Below are 14518 nucleotides of genomic sequence, written 5' to 3' on the forward strand. Positions count from 1 at the left end.
ACAGATTCTTTAACCACACCCGGTGAATTTACAAATCAATTCTGGGATTAAAGACTGTTTACAAAATAGTCTTAAAGGATTTCTTAGAAGTAGAACACAAAGAGATCATAGAGATAAAGGACTTAAGAGAAGAAAGGTGTAAAATCTTAGAGATAAGAGATTTTGGGATTCTTTGCTTGTGAAGTGGCAAAAATTGTTAGAATCTGTGAGATTTTGGAAATTGAGTGTACTGTCTTTGGCCAGCTAGCTATTCTGAGATCAAGACATTTGCTGTAAGAGAAGGAAGCATTAAGAAAACTCCGAGTCTGAGAAAGGAATTGAATCCAGGGAAAACAGAAGATATAGTCAGAATAGTCAGAAAAAAAACTTCTGCCATAGGGAGGGTTAGTCAGTTAAGAGACAGAGAACAGTGTAGCCATAAGGGACAAGAAGGCATAAGCAGGAACTCCAATGAGGGTGCCAATTTCACAGAAGCCACAAAGGCATACAGAAGCTGCAGGAGTTATCAGGCAGTTCCTAGGGGGAGTCAAGGAAATTCTCAAGGTGTGGGTTCTGTAGGGCACAGGGAGAGATATAGCAGATATCTCCAAGGGGAGAGGGCAAGAAAAGGGGCTCAGACCCAGGAGTGTGTAGGCAAACCCCTAGCTGGGAGTGGAGAAGTCGAAGGAAGAAGTTGAGAGAAACCATGAAGAAACAGGGGACAAGTGTCCTGGTAACAAGAACTTCAATCTGGCATGTACCTAAGTGGACTGAGACTTGTCAGAGGGAACATCCCAAATCACAGAGGGTGTGGAATGCCCCAGATCACATGATGGTGGGGCGAGAGGAAGCTTCCTGCTACACTTGTAAGGCTTTCCTAGTAAAAGTGGAAATAGGAGGGAAGTCTATAGTGACATAGTGACCTGTCTCTCTCAGTAGAAGGGAGAGAGACAAGTGGTTAGAGCAGACAGAGAAGAAAACAGCTGGAGAAGTGCAAGTGTCTTAGGAAGTAGATTTGCCCATCTGGTGGGGCCCCTAAGGGCATTACAGGGACATACCCACATGGTTGGTGTCCCCAAAAGAGATGCCTAAGGGATGGAGTTGAAAGAGGTTCAGATGGTGGATTACAAAAATGGGCATAGAAGGAAGATGCTCATGCTGTTGGAAGCCCAAAAAAGCATAGTAAGGAGTGAGGGTACATACTGAGTTGGTGAGGAGAGATGGATGGTGAGCTGAAGAGGCAGACTCTAGAATCAAATTTGGTGGGTAGAAATGACAGCAGACTCAATTGGTCCACATATGCCTTAGGAGAGTCAGCTCAGCATCTTGGTAGACAGCAGCAAACTTCTGTGGGAGCAAACTCATTTAAGCCACTCCCAGATTTCAGCACCATATTAATGAAAAATCAGCAAAAGCAAGGGAAGGAGGGGATACGGTGGAGGAGAAATTTAGTTGTAGATAAAAGGAGAGGATAGGTAGAGGCAGGGACATCTGAGAGAGTCCAGAGTGGATGTGAGCCTACTGAGCTAGGTCATATGAAAAGAGCAGGAGGGGAAGGGAAACAGGAGAGAGGGAAACCAGGTGCAGCAGCCAGGAGGCTCTAAGTACAAAATGGGAGTAAGGAAACAAAATATCTGGGATATATATGGAAGAGCCACTGGAGGCAGAGCCACCAAGCTCATAGGCTGGAGAGTTCAGGGTAGAAGGGTATGCCAGCCATCTCCTTAACAGGTAGGGACCAAGGGATGCTGAAAGAATCTGGAGACCAGGTCTGTTTTGATGTGTTAAATAGGCACCTCAGCTGTTTGTCTTGGGTTTGAAATGTAAAGGCTTCTGCTTTTTGCCATATACTCTATAAGTTAACAGGATTATATCTTTTGCTCCCTAGAAATATCACTTCATCCCTTTCACCAGCACCATGCTGTGTTTGGTAACTCAGTGAATGAAATGACAGTGACTGGAAAATAAGTCGTCTCAGAGTAGGTTAATGACTGTTAGAAGTAGCCATTTTGAAAATATCGACGATGCATAAAAATAGCTACAAGTGATAGGATAAGAATTGAGTTGTAATCTGAATAAATTAATTAAATAATAAAAAATCAATTAAAAAACAGCTTTGATTTCATTATTACTACCCACAGTTTCTCTGGTCAACAAGGAGAGAAAATTAGATGCTTGAGAATTCACACTCGCTATGTGTCAGCTGCTGTTCCATCTTATTGTAACAACTCACAAGCTAAGGGATCCAGGGAAATTTGCAGTTTTTCTGGCCTACTGCCCTTATGTACAAACATAAGACCTTCTTTAGAAGCCTTTTCAGTATTATTTTATAGCTTATTAATGAATTAATATTTTAAAATATCTTGAAAGAAGGTACAGCACACACTAACAACTGAACTTACTATTAAAAAACTTTCAGCTGCTTGTTTAAAATTACCTGCTTGCTTACTTATTATGCTTAAAAGTACAGTACTTTATGCTTCTGGTCAGCAAAATGTCCCTAGAGGTATATTTTTTCATTTTTTTTCATGTGCTTGTATTTGTAATAAGCCAACCCTTGACCTACAGGTAGCTCCATGTGAGCACTGCCATTTATCATGTCAGATTAAAGCAAAATTTATTGCGTTTTCTTTACTCTGCTTTAACTGCGTACACTCTTACTACTGAATTCTATTTGAGCCAAAAAAGAAATAGTCAGAGTTGATGTTTGAAGCTCTCTGTATTCATGAAGTTAGAGAAAATATGTGTCTTGAGATAAAAACACAGCTGAGGCTTGGTTACGGATAGCTGCCTGGAATATAAACTCGCTGTTAAGTAGTTAAATAAGACCAACATCTGGCTGGCCATTTATTATTCATTCTGCTTCCTAGGGGGAAATACTGCAAATGAGAAAGCATATGTTGACTTGGGATCATTTCAATAAAAACTCTTTCTTATGCAAATATTTATCTTAAATTCCTAAAAGCTACTAATGAAGGCAAATATTTCTGAGCAGACAATGGAATACTGTTGACACTGGGGACATGGGACATGGGACATGGAGAGAGCTACATTTTCAAGGGTAAACCAAGATTCCCCTTTTGGAATGCTTAGAAGAGTCTCTTGGGTTTTTTAAGTCTTACTAAAATAAGCATGTATTGTTTACAAACATGAAAAAAGAAACAACAAACAACAAAACTGCGTAAAGGTCCAAACAAAACATATAATTTTATTGTAGCTACAAGAAAGCTGCAATTTTTTTTTTAATTAAATGCTCTTCACCATTGTCTTGTTGAATTTTAGCAGATACGATGAAGTACTGTTTTCTTCATTCATAGGAAGAAAACTGAGCCTAAAGACTGTTGCACAGCTGAAATGGTCTTATACAGTTTTGTTTTTGCTATTTTTCATTGCCCTGGCTAGAATATAGCTTCTAAGAGTTGAAGACATGAACCCATGACATCTTAACAATATGGTTGTCTAAATAAGACTTGCATAATAAGGAAGGCAGTTGACACGACTGTGTGTTTGAAGCACAGTGTATAAGGGCCCTAAAAGGGGCTACAGGCAACTACTGGCTCATTAGCTGCTGCAATTGGAAGAACCGTTTTTCTGCAGGGCCAAGCTCCCTAATAAGTAACTAAATCCCAGCTGGAAACTGGGTCAGCTGGAAACACAGGTACTATATGAACTTAGTAGAGCAGAAATCTCTCTCTCTCCTGTGGGTGTGGTGTCTGTGCCTTTCTGTGTGTGTCCATGTGTGTAAAACAATAATTATTAAAAAACGAAGGTCTTAAAACAAAACTTTATCTTTTCTCTCATTTGCATGTCTCCTGGCTCCGAATCTATAAAACAGGAAGAGACCATGGTGCGGATAGCAGGGGTTGGCAGCTCATTTCTGATTAGTGTAGTGATGCTATCAGGTGATTCCCCACTTAGTATAGTCTGTTCTATGAGTTTGTCATATGCCCCTTTTATTATGGGGGTGTATGTGGGGCAGTATTTCTATCATTCCTAGTTTCTTTGTGGCTTTTGTCATGGAGGTATGCTGAGTTTTCCAGGAGCCCCTTATCCTTCTGTTGAGATGATCATGAGATTTTTGTCCTCAATCTACTGTATTTGCTGATTTTCATGTGTTGAGAAAAGCTTGATTTTCTGAAACAAAATAAATAAGTAAATAAGAAAGCAAGGAAGAAGGAAGGAAGGAAGGAAGGAAGGAAGAAAGAAAGAAAGAAAGAAATCTTGAATTGACAGAATGAGGGAGGGACCAGGAAAAGAACTGGAGGGGAAAATGGAAGAAGATGAAAAAGATGTAAACACAATACTTTCATTTGAAATTTCCAAAAAGTTTAAAAAAATGACTTAGTAGCAATTTTTTAAGTTAAAAAGTAAAAGAAGTATCACTTAGCATCCACTACTAAACAAAAGAATGAAAACTTTTTTCTACTGTTTCACAATCATGGTGGTTAATCTTGTATAGTAACTGCTAGATCTGCAATCAACTCAAAGCATGCTGCTGGATGAAACTGGGAGGGATTTCCTTTCTTAGGTTATTTGAAGAGGAAGTGGCAGCTGGAGTAAAGTGAGGTTAAAGAAAGACCCTTTGTTTTGTCTGCCTCCCTTCATTCTAAGTTCTCCCTGTTGAGTGCAACCACTGATGCTGCTGCTGCAGCATTCCTCTGCTGTTAGTGATAAACCTGTCTGTCTTCATCTTGGGCTTGAACGCCATCTCATAATAAAGACAAACTAGATTCATTCCGGTTCACGATTAAACCCACTTCTCAAGGATTGGACGATGCCCCACCTATAATCTTAACTACAAATGATTCTATACTACCTGTTCCAGGAAATGGCAACCATGCCTTTGTTTCAAAAGGTTATTATGACCATCTGTTGTTATGACTCCATTTTTAATGACTACCTTGTTATAAGCACTTTTACAACTCTATTTCATAAGAGATTGCTATGACAAACGTGTTATGCTTATGTTCTGCTTCTATTACCCCATCCATGATCCTGCCAAACCTTCTATTTGCAGCTCTGATATACATCCCTTATCTTGCCCATGTTCAATGCTGACCTCTTAAACCCCTTCCATGGGGAAGGCAGCCCATGTACATGACTAAAAAGGCTTAATTGCTTGCTTTAATTAATTTGGCCACGATGACTTGGTCTTCTCACATTGTTGGGATTAACAATTAGACCCAGTATATTTGAGCTTCCACTGTGGAGTGAAATTCTTCAGGAATTCTCAGGGCCTTCATGGGATGGCTGATATTCGAGCTTCATGGACTGACTAAGTAACAGATTTTCTCCCTCTCCAGTATGAGGCAGTCATTGTTTGACCACTCAGATCATACTGTGTAAGCCAAGGCTCCATTTGTAAAGATCCAATTCCATTGACAGAGAGAAAGCCTAAGATGAAAAGGCTCCCCAAAAGTAACTGACTGGAAAAGAGTGTCTCTGGGGTTGGCATACAGAAGTGGATGCAGCTATTTGTAAATGTGGTGGGGCAGTAAGCAAGATCCATTTCAAGCTATTGGCATTTTGCCAATGGTTTTTGAAGTCATGAAAAATGCCATACCAAGGATCATAGAAAGTAGATGAGGCAAGGCAATACGTGGCATGGTTGGAGTTCTTGTTGAGAGACAGAGGCTCTTCATCAAGTTGCAAAAGTAAAACCTAGTTTGCTATAGAGACTTAAAGATAGTGGAGATGCCAGGCACATGGGATATCCACTACGAAAAGCTGTCTCCAGGAGTTGGAGCTGATTCAACAGAGAGCTTATATGTACTATAAACAGTACACTTGGAGGAGTAGAAATACTCTAGCCTTTTGGGACCCAGTAGAGTATATGATGGGTATGGTTCTATAGTTTAGTATTCGTCTTGCAGGATTTTGGTCTTTAGATTGATCATTCCTTACTATGTACTATTTCTTTTAATTAAAATGAGAAGGTCAGTATAAGCTGCAAGTATGTAACTTGATTTTAATTTTTATAAGATATTGTAATTAAAAGACTTTGGGTGCTGGCTGATGGTAGCACATGCCTTTAATAATATCAGCACTGAGGAGGCAGAGGCAGGCAGATCTCTATGAGTTCATGGCCAGCCTGGTATACAAAGCAAGTTCTAGGACAGCCAAGGATACAAACAGAGAAACCGTGTCTGAGGAATTAAAAAAAAAAAATGATTTTGGACTTTTATTGTCAGAATTGTTGATTGCCATATCAACTTTTAAAACTGGACTGAAAATAGTTTGGGATTATAAAGTGATCAAGTGATTATGGGGACAAGAGAATGACTATGCTTTAAAGTAATGTGTTTGTATATCAAACTGACAATTGGTGGAATCATTATGCTTATTTTTAACATCAACTTGACATAGCCCAGCATTAGCTATGAGAAGGGTCTGAGAAAAAGTAAAGGATTATCTTAATTATATTGATCAATTACTGAGGACAAATTCAATGTGAATAGCATTATTTTTTTGGAGGGGGTCTAGACTAAATAAAAAGAGAAAGGTAGCAGAACACCAAAATGTTTTAATCCACCATTCTATGTTCTTTGCAGTGGATCAATTGTGACCAGTTCTCTCAAATCTTGCCACCATTACTTTATTGCCATGAAAGACAGTAACCTGACTAAGCTCCTTTTCCCTTGTTTCTTTTGTCAGAATATTTTATTACAGCAAAGAAAGTAGGATACAATCAAACTCTCAATGCCTACACTATGTTTGTGCATACAACCAATCATCGGTCAATTTATAAACTTAAGTTGCTGCTGTACATACTTAGTTTGATGATATACAATTCAGATCACCCTGGATTCTTCTTTCCTTGTGACAAGACACTAAAGGGTAAAACAAACAAAAAAGAAGCCATAGAACAACCATTGTTGGTCAGTTTCTGAAAAGTACAATGTCTTTTATCAAGTTTGGCACAAAGAAACAAGGCTGTCTCAACATCATTATTTTCTCAGAAACAGCTGCATGGCCTTGGGCAAGGTGCTTACCTCATACTGGTGAGATGAGGATTACACAGAATCTGAAAGTTCTTAGAATAACATCTGGATTTTAATAAGTCAGTGTTATTAAAATGCTGCCTACTATTATTAGCATTTTCTTAAATTATTTTTCAGTCGATTTCTTTTCCAATTTCTGTTAAGGAAATTCTGGATAAACAAATGTGTTCAGCTGGTAATCTTTGGAAGAGAAAGTTTTTTATTTATCTTGTTCATCTATACATAAAATAGAAAGTAAGAAAAAGAGAATAACAAAAAGCAATTTTAGATGTTTGTTTTAGTAGCAAAAATGACTACATTATTCCAAAGAATTCATAATTCTATCTCAGTCTTTGATCCTGTTTCTTTATATATTGAGTTATCATAATATAAACAAAACATTCACAATTTATATGAGTAATATGTGTTTCTTGGGGATAAATTCTATAAGCACACTATAATATAATCACCAAGCTATGTATGATATTTATTCATACAGGTTTGGATCTATATGAGGCTGCATAGGCAAGGAATAATCCATGAGGTAACTAAGGGAAATTGCATCTAAATTGTGGTGGTTTATCTCTTACGTATGTGAAATATGTGAGGAGACAGTGAAAACTGAGATGAACCTTGGTCTTCACATAGAATATCCCTTTAACTTCAAACATCCTTGAAGATGTTGTTGGATTTTTCTGACTGTATCAGAAAATAAGATAACAGAAGTCTATACATGCATACCAATTAAGAACATGCACCCTCAAAAGCCTACAGGTTCAGTATCACTTACCCCTCTTATGGTCTTTTCAAGAGGATTGTCTTAGGGTTATTATAAACAAGGGTTATTATAAGGGTCATGAAATATGACCAAAGAAACTTGGGGAAGCAAGGGTTTATCCAGTGTATACTTCTTTGCTTCTGCATCATTCTTCATCATCAATGGAAGTCAGGATAGGAACTCAAACAGGGTAGGATACTCAAGGCAGGGGCTGATGCAGAGACCATGAAAGAATGCTGCTTGCTGTTTTGCTTCTCATGGCTTGCTCATTCGGCTTTCTTACAGAATCCAGGCCTATGAATCCAGGATGGCATCACCCACATTGGGCTGGGCCCACCTCATCAATTAGTAATCAAGAAAATGCCCTATAGGCTTGCCCACAACCCAATACTATAGAGACATTTTCTTAATTGAGGTTCCCTCCTCTCAGGTGACTTTAGCTTATGTCATGTTGTCACAAAACTACACAGGACAAAGATTATAGGAAGAAATATCCTGAAAAAAAGATCTGATCCACCAAGCCTTATGATGAGAAGAAGTTAACCCCATTACATGTCACTCATGTGTATGTGTGTGTGTGCGCGCGCGCGCGCGTGTGTGTGTGTGTGTGTGTGTGTGTGTGTGTGTGTATAACAGTAATTAATGAAAAAAAAAGAGGCCATAGACTTGAAGGATAGCAGAGAGGGGTATTTGGGACAATTTGGCGGCAGCAAAAGGAATGGAGAAATGATGTAATTAATTGTGGTCTCAAAAAAAAAAAAAAAAAAAAAAAAAAACTTCTTAAAACCCACAATTCAGAAACCAATGGGATGCTGCCATGTAGCCTCAGCTTTGAGTCAGCCTCTCCAATCTCTATCCATGGTCTTATTTTGTTTGGTAAAATGTATTTCCACTGAAACTGTCTGTTTCTTAACTGAATTCTTTAATTTGAAAAGACAAGGCCTGAGAATAAACCTTCACACAGTAATAGGGATCTTCTTTATAAAATACATTATAATTATACATAAAATGTGTGATAAACTCTTCAGTATTTTAAAACTAACATCCTATAGCTAATTATTAGTGCTTTGACATAAAAATTATTTGGGTCAAATATTTATACAGCTTTTCATGAATGGTTTTGTCTAAAAGTCCATTTGCTATTTCAAAGTATACCAATAACCAAAAGTAGAATTAAATTTCTCAGGGCCATACAGAGTCAAGTTCAGAGGTTAAAATTTAAAACATATTTTTCTCATTTTGCACAATGTCAGCCAAAGACATTTTCAATGCCTATGTATATATGAACACACAAGAAAAGGAAAATAAATGTTAATATATATTGATTATGTAAAAGAATAACAAACAGTATGGCAAGTCTAGTTCATCAAGTAAAAGCACTTGCCATCAAGGCTGATGATCTAAATTCAATACCCGAGATTCAAGGAAAGAAATACACACTTCCACAAATGCCTTTGATCTCCACACCTGTGTTGTGCATGAGCACATACTGTCCAGTTGGGGGCACAAGGATCCTATTGCCCACAGATGATCATAGAAACCAAGAATGTTAAACACAAATGGGCTTCTTCTCGATGGAGGAGATACCTGCTTTCCTGCCCATAAGGCTGGGAATTAATCTTAACAATCTGGTGATCCTTTTGCTATCTGTGGAGGCAGATCTCACCCACCCACAATGTGTTATAGAAGCAGACCTCATCCAAATACCCCAGAATAACTATCCCAGACTCTCCCTCCTAGTCCATTATCTTTTGCTCCCAGCTTAACCCATCCTTAGGAGAGATGTCACATATGTTTTATTGCCTGGTTATCTCCATGCTATTGGTCAGAGACCACAGTGGAATCTAGTCCCTTCAGCTATAGAAGCCACCTTCATGGTTGTATGTACATTACAAATGGGGTTTCTAGGTAGTCACACCTTAAGCTTTAGTGTGCACCTGGAATTAGAATGATTGTTGCCTGAAAACTGGGAATGAGAATTATTGTTGCTGGAAACCTTTTTTCAAAATTGCACCATTTTAAATGTGCTGCCAATGAACCCCCTGGCATAAGACTCTTTGAAGTGTGACCCAGGTTGAAGAGGTCAGTCTTCACTAGGAGTTTTCATTCTTATTTCTTTATCACTGTCAGAAATGATCCCTGCAGGGAAGGCTCTCTGATACTTTCCACACCTACACTAAATAAGCAAGTAAAGGAATAAATACAGACTTTATGAGAATGGTAATCAAGTTGTAAATGTGTCTAATAAAAGGTACAAATGGCAATTGAAAAGCAATTAAAAGAATATACATCTTACGTGCAACAGATAGATATGATTCCATAAAAAGATAAGGTAAAATAGTTAGATAAGGTCTTAAAAAACTTTGGAGACATATAGAACCTGGCACTTAAAAATATTCTTATTATTTTAAAGATTCACTGACAATGAGACAGGTTAACTCCTGCAAAACCCAGCATAACTCAAAGAAGATGATGAGCATCAAAGAACCTCCTTATAGAGTTGGCTTCAATTGTGGTAAACAAGCCACTGGGCAAAATGTCCTTCTTTCAGCCACAGACAGAATTCTGCCTAAAATTGTCAAGGTTGTATGTAGGCAGAGTCAACAGCCAAATTCTGCCAAGACAGGGTAAGCAAGTTCTTTTTTTTTTTTTAATTATTAATTTATTCTTGTTACATCTCAATGGTTATCTCATCCCTTGTAACCTCCCATTCTTCCCTCCCTCCTGTTTTCCCCTTACTCCCCTCCCCTATGACTGTGCCTAAGGGGGACTTTCTTCCCTGTATATGCTCATAGGGTATCATGTCTCTTCTTGGTAGCCTGCTATCCTTCCTCTGAGTGCCACCAGGTCTCCCCCTCCAGGGGACAAGTTCTTAATAGTTCCTGCCTCACAGATATGTCTGTCAGATATATTGGGCCAGAAGGCTAAAGATGATGCTCCAACATTATAGAGAGTTTTGTGTGACTATTTAGATAGAAAATGGTCTCTGTCATCTTCTCATTTGGGAAGCTGCTAACCTGCACTCTGGTATACTCAGATAATCAAGTTTCTGATGGGATTGAAGACCAGAGAGTTTAGTTTTACAATTAAGCTTAGTTGTTTAGGGGTTAAGATGCTTTTAGGTTTAGATAGATGTTTTAAGTTGATAATGATGAGATATGATAGATATTGATTTACATTCAGAATTTTAGATGCACCAAGATGGGAAAGATGTTTTCTTCAAGGCTGCCAAATACAAATATCAAAACACTAAGAATGTAGCATTTATATAATTCCTGATTGTGTTATGGTTCTTCTTGCTAAAGGTAGTTTATTTTATATAGCTTTAATAATATAAATATATATATATATATAATTAAAAATATTTAATAAAAAGTGAAAAAATAAAAAAAGCAATTAAAAGATCTGAGTTAGGTTTTGTTTTGTGTTTAAAATAATGTAAATATTTTACATATATGATATATAAATAAAGATAGATGTAAGTATCCTGAATGTTATATTTTAACCATAGTCATTTTTGTCTTTAGAAGATGTTTGCTTAATTAAACAATGTATTTGGGCATTTCTTCATGAAAATATCTCTATTTTATCTTTACTTTTTAATCACAAGGGTAATTGTCTAATATGAAAAGTTCAATGAAAAATTTATTTCAAACATAAACAAATATTCATTTACTTGTATGTATTTTCTGTAAAAAAAAAAACAAAAAACAAAAAAACAAGTACCAATAACTCCCTTTAAAAATCACTCTACCTTCTTTGTAAGCTCTATGCTTACTGAAACAGTTCCGTGAAGTCCCAAATATTTAACTGCTAAAAAGGCATATCCTATCGCTATAACTCCTTACCACTGGCTGTTTATTACATTTCTTTCTTTCTTTCTTTCTTTCTTTTTTTTTTTTTGTAAATATGGAAAAGAAAACTTGGTCTCAGGACAGACAGTGATTGTCTATTATGTTACATATGAGTGTTTTCATCATATTTCTTTGGAACACCCTAGCATCACATTCCTGTCAACACATTCAACTTTACACAGGGCTATGCTATGTACTTGCACAAAAGGCTCAAATGAACATAGCAGCATGCTTCTGCATGGCACGATCTAAAATATACATAGCCTTCCTTTTCTCTGCACACACACACACACACACACACACACACACACACACACACACACACACTCAAAAACATACACACACTCAAAAACACACACCACACAGATGTCCTTTAAATTTTTTATTTATTTATGTATTCACTTTATATCCCTGCGTTAGCTTCTTCCCTCCTCTCCTCCCAGTACAACCCTTCCACGACCATTTTCCCTCCCCTAATCCTTAGAAGAGGAGAACCCTCATACCTACCCACCCAGCTCATCAAATTGCATCAGGAATGAGTTCTTCCTCTGTGGTCTAGCAAGGCAGTCCCATCAGGAGGAAGTGATCGAACAGTAGGCAACATTGTCCCTTCAGTCCTCCCTTACCTCCCCTTTCCCCAAGATCTACTGGTTCCCCCTTTCTTTTCAGAAAAGAGTAGACCTCTTAGGATATCAACTGAACAAGGTATAATAAGATGCAATAGACTAGGCCCAAGCCCTCATATCATAGCTGCATGGGGCTACTCAGGAGAAGGAGTGTGTCCTAAGAGCAGGGAAGAGTTAGAGAATCCCACTGTGACTGTGAGGAATCTTACAAAACTACAAGCTGGGCTCACTGTCATAAGTTCCAGAAAGTTTCCACCACACTTGGTTTCTACATTGCCTGGCAAAGGACCCTCCTCCAGTCAAGTAATCTATCCATATATTCTATCCCTCTTTTTCTCCCTTCCCAATTTGCTCCCTCCGGTTCCCTGCCATCAAACCAGATGCAAAATCTATTCTATTTTCCTTTCCAGGGAGGTCCATGTATTTCTCTAGAGCCCTCCTTATTACTCAGCCTTTCTGGGTCTGTGGATTATAGCATGGTTATCCTGTACTTAACAGCTAATATCCACTTACAAATGAGCACATGCCATGTTTGTCTTTCTGGGTCTGGGTTGCTGCAATGCAGTATGATTTTCTTCCAGTTCCACATATTTGCCTGCAAATTTCATGATGTCATTGTTATTTTTAAAAACAGCTGAGTAGTACTCCATTATGTAAAGATAAATTTTCTTTATTCATTCTTCAGTTGAAGGTCATCTAGATTATTTTCATTTTCTGTCTATTACGAATAAAGCCACTATTAGCATAGTAAAGCAAGTGTCCTTGTGGTAGGATAAACCATCTTTTTGGTATATGCCCAATTGTGGGCACATACTGGCCTCCCTGGGTTTTTGAGGTAGACTGAATCCCAGTTTTCTGAGGCATTAACATATTGTTCTTCATAGTGTACATACAAGTTTGCATTCCCACCCATAATAGAGAAGTGTCCCCTTTGCTCAATATTCTTATCAGAATGAGCTGTCACTTGTATTTTATCTTAGCCATTCTGACAGGTATAAGGTATCAGAGTCATTTTGATTTGCATTTCTCTGATGACTTAGGACACTGAATATTTCTTTAAGTGTTCCTCAGCCATTGGAATTTCGCTACTGAGAATTCTCTGTTTAAGTCTATACCCTGTTTTTAAAATTAGATTATTTGCTTTCTTGAGTTCTTTATATATTTTGGAGGTTAGCCTGTTATCAGATGCAGAGTTGGTGAAAGTCTTTGTTCTGAAGGCTGACATTTTGTCATATTGCTGGTGTCCTTTGCCTTACAGAAGCATCTTTCAAGTTTCATGAGGTCCCATTTATCAATTGTTGATCATAGTAGCTGTGTTATTGGCATTCTGTTTAGGAAGCCATCTTCCATGCCAGTGCATTCAAGGGTGTTTACTACCATCTCTTCTGTCAGGTTCAGTGTGTCTGGCTTGATGTTGAGGTCTTTGATCCATGTGGACTTGAGTTTTTTGCCGGCTGACATATATATATAAATCTATTTGCATTCTTCCTAATGCAGACATTCAGCTAGACCACTGATGCTTTCTCTTTTTCATTGTATATTTCTCGTTTCTTTATAAAAAAACAAAAAACAAAAACAAGAAACAAAACAAAACAAAACATAACAAAAACCAAAAGCCAAAAACTAGGTGTCCATAGGTGTGTGGATTTATGCCTGGGTTCTTGAGTCTATTCTATTGATCAATGTATCTATTTTTATGGAACTAGCATGTGGCTTTTATTACTAGAGCTCTGTAGTAGAGCTTGAGATCAAGTACTGTAATCTTTCTGGAAGTTCTTTTATTGTATAGGATTGTCTTAGCTATTCCGAGTTTTTTTTTTTTTTTCTTTCTATATAAAATTACTTATTATCTCTTCAAGGTCTGTAAGGAATTATATTAGAATTTTGATGGGGATTGTAGGGAATCTATAAATTGTTTTTGAAAAGATAGCATTTTTACTATGTTAATCCTACAATTTCATGAGCATAGGACATCTTTCAATCTTTTGATATATTCTTCTATTTCATTCTTCAAAGACTTGAAATTTTTGTCATAAGTTTTTCACTTGCTTGGTTAGAGTTGTACCAAGATATTTTGTATTGATTGTAGCTACTGTGAAGGATGTTGTCTCCTTGATTTCTTTTTTCATCTGTTTGTCATTTGTATGTAGAAGGGCTACTGATTTTTTTTCTTTTTAATCTTGTATCAAGTCACTTGCTGAAGGTGTTTATCAGCTTTAGGAGTTCCCTGGTAGCATTTTGAGGTTGTTTATACTATCATATCATCTGCAAATATGGAAACTTACTTCTTCCTTTCCAATT

At 37.4% G+C, this 14518-nt stretch overlaps 1 long non-coding RNA gene across 2 annotated transcripts in view; it reads right to left on the reverse strand.

Annotated features, from left to right (window-relative positions):
* The window catches only part of LOC127194594 (uncharacterized), a 137168-nt gene that overhangs the window by 94486 nt on the left and 28164 nt on the right, over positions 1 to 14518 (reverse strand). The gene's annotated exons all lie outside the window — the stretch shown is intronic.

The sequence above is a fragment of the Acomys russatus genome, chromosome 10 (genome assembly GCF_903995435.1).
Source record: "Acomys russatus chromosome 10, mAcoRus1.1, whole genome shotgun sequence".
In the NCBI taxonomy this organism is placed as follows: domain Eukaryota; kingdom Metazoa; phylum Chordata; class Mammalia; order Rodentia; family Muridae; genus Acomys; species Acomys russatus.